We start from the raw sequence: 2,881 nt of genomic DNA, 5'->3' as shown, positions 1-2,881 counted from the left end.
ACAGAATTACTCCACATTTATTAATTTGAACAAGTTTTTAACGGAGTTTTGAACTGTGGGTGCAACGTTTTACCATTCTTTCGAAATACGATCCTTACACAATAGTCGGATTCATCGAATTTCACGACATAATTCGATAACTCGAAAACTATCACCGCTAGAGTTTTGACGTCTTTAGGGGAAATGATCTACAAGAGAAGATCTATTTTTGATGTAAGTTTCCATTAAGGTGGCCCTTTTGTGAGTTTAGGCATATGGCGTATTTAGGCGTAACCATGCAAAAGTCTTCCTCGAAATAAAATAAGGTACCTGAGCTAATATTTTGGTTTCGAGACCGAACGAGTAGCTATTACTATCCAAAATATCATACGAAAGCCGTGAGAATGGGTCTGATACGCCTAGAACCGGTGATGCTGGACAGCCTTGCGCGAATCTTACATACCTCCAGAGAATGGCCTCGGAAGGTCCTCACATCTATAACACACCAAAACAAATAAGCATTGATCAAGCTGTAGTTGAAGAATTTGCACTTAATTATCAACACGCAGATGCGATCACTTACCGGCCTCCAATGATTCGACGCTGCTGCTTACCAAGCATTACGAAACCAATTCCATGCTCCGCCTTCTCGCCGCCACTGTAGTAGATGTGATACTTGAATGAAGTACCCGCAGTTGTGTCGACTGAGCGGAATTCCCGTTCTCCTGTTCCTCGTTATCGGACCTCCTTAAGTTCTGCTCTCAAGCAAGGAGAGCAACTCGTGCAGGTTCCAACAGAAGACACCATCATCAAAAATTTCCGAAATAAACGAAAAGAAGCAAGATCGGAAGCAACGCGAAACTAAACGCAAACTATTTATCCAAGAAGAGGTATATTGACCGTTGGTAAAAATCTTTACCCAGACAATTGGTTGGTTTACCTATTTCTAAATTTTTACCAATTATCAATAATAAATAGTTAAAAATCAGTATTTTCAGAAAGTAAAAGAAGCGTTGACTCATCCTTGATCTAATGGTCCCCAAAAATTAGAAATCCTTCGAGAATATTAACGTTCATAGTGTATCATAGTGGGCTGCAAAATGGTGGGTTGACATCAAGGAAGGAGTGCCCAACAGAGCTCTGGTCCCCACAAGTTCCTATCTCACGCTTCCACGGGTCGTCTGATGACAAAAGACCGCCAGCTAAGGGTTGTGTACTTAGCTGGTAGTTTTGTTTTCTTCCTAAGCAATGGAGGGGGAATCTGCTCAACAGACATCCTGGGTTGACCAGGAAGTGCGGGGTTAGGGGCCACCTCCAACGAGGCAGGACTGCATCCCCGACCCGCTAAACCGTTTCCATTGCCGCCAAGCCCATCGTCCCTTCGGTACAACCAGAAAGTAATGCTTCAAAGGGGGGCCAGTGCATAACGCACCTTCGAGGTTAGCTGCGTGTCCTTGCAGCATCGAACATCGTGACTCGCTTTTTTAGAAGAACACCATGGTATCGTGCCAGCGCATTGCCGGCTTTCCAGGTGGCCTTACCACGCCCTATGTCCTCGGAAGGTGGGCAGGGTCGACTTCGCGCCTGCTTCCCTCTGCACGACTGGTATCAAGAATGATATTGCCGCGTGCACCCCAAATTGACCTTTCTGCGATAGGGCCTATTCGCCAGCACACAGAGGGACTTGCCGACGCGGTGCCTACGCCTGCCCCAGCCTTGAAGAGGACCCCTTTCCGTCCTCGGGCTCGGAGCCCGCCCGGTTGACCGACGCCGCGAAAGCGACGATACCATGTTGTTCTTCACGTGGCCACTTGTTCGATGAAAGGATCGAGTTCGACCACAGGGCACCGGTATGACCCATGAAGCCGACTCCGAACCCTTGGACCACCTCTTATTTGCGCCTGAACTAGCCATTCCTCGAGTCCACGCGCCACCTTCTGTGTAGCTCCGAGAGGATTTGGACGATAGCCGATAAAACGGCGTTCCAGGCAACTTCATCTTTACACATCCTCCGGACTAGGTTGTCCGGGGTAGTGTCCAGACCACATGTGGCAAGCATGTGGTCACGCATTGTGCGAAAACGCGGGCACACGAACAACACGTGTTCCGCCGTTTCCTCTAAACCTACGCACACCGGACACTCGGGCGAGGCCGAGTGTCCGAACCGGTGTAGGTACTGTCTGAAGCAACCATGGCCTGTAAGGACCTGGGTCAGGTGGAAAGTGATTTCCCCATGGCGCCTCTTGACCCACGTACCTATCTCCGGTATCAACCTATGTGTCCATCTACCCTTAGTGGAACTGTCCCACGCACGCTGCCATTTGACCATTGAGGCCAACCTGACAGTCCTACGGATGCCTCCCCAGCAAACACAAGATCGTATATCATAGCGAATAAGTGTACAAAGTGGAGGCCATATACGTGCACTTTGCATGCAGTCAAATGGAGGAATGCGCCTATATCGCCTCCACCTTGCACACTTATTCGCTAGCATATGCGACTTTGTGTTGGCTGGGTCTCGTGCCGCGCATTTCGAAGCACTCTATGTCTTCACCGATAACGATGTCAATAGGCATCATACCGGTGATGACGCAGAGTGCATCGTGCGACACGGTACGGTACGCGCTCGCAACTCTTAGACACATGAGCCTATACGTACTTTCTAACTTCGTTCTGTAGCAGTTAATACGCAGGGCCGTGCCCCAAGCTGGCCCCCCATACCTCAATATGGACAGAGCAACGCTAGCCAGAAGCTTGCGCTTGCTGGCATAAACCGCAGAGCTATTGGATATCATCCGGGACAATGCCGCTATAGCTGTGGAGGCACGCTTGCAGGCGTAATTGACGTGGCTACCAAAGGTGAGCTTATCGTCGATCATTACCCCCAAGAGTTTGATGGAGC

Source organism: Armigeres subalbatus, chromosome 3 (assembly GCF_024139115.2).
Source record: "Armigeres subalbatus isolate Guangzhou_Male chromosome 3, GZ_Asu_2, whole genome shotgun sequence".
Lineage (NCBI taxonomy): Eukaryota > Metazoa > Arthropoda > Insecta > Diptera > Culicidae > Armigeres > Armigeres subalbatus.
Note: the sequence above shows the minus strand (reverse complement) of the source record.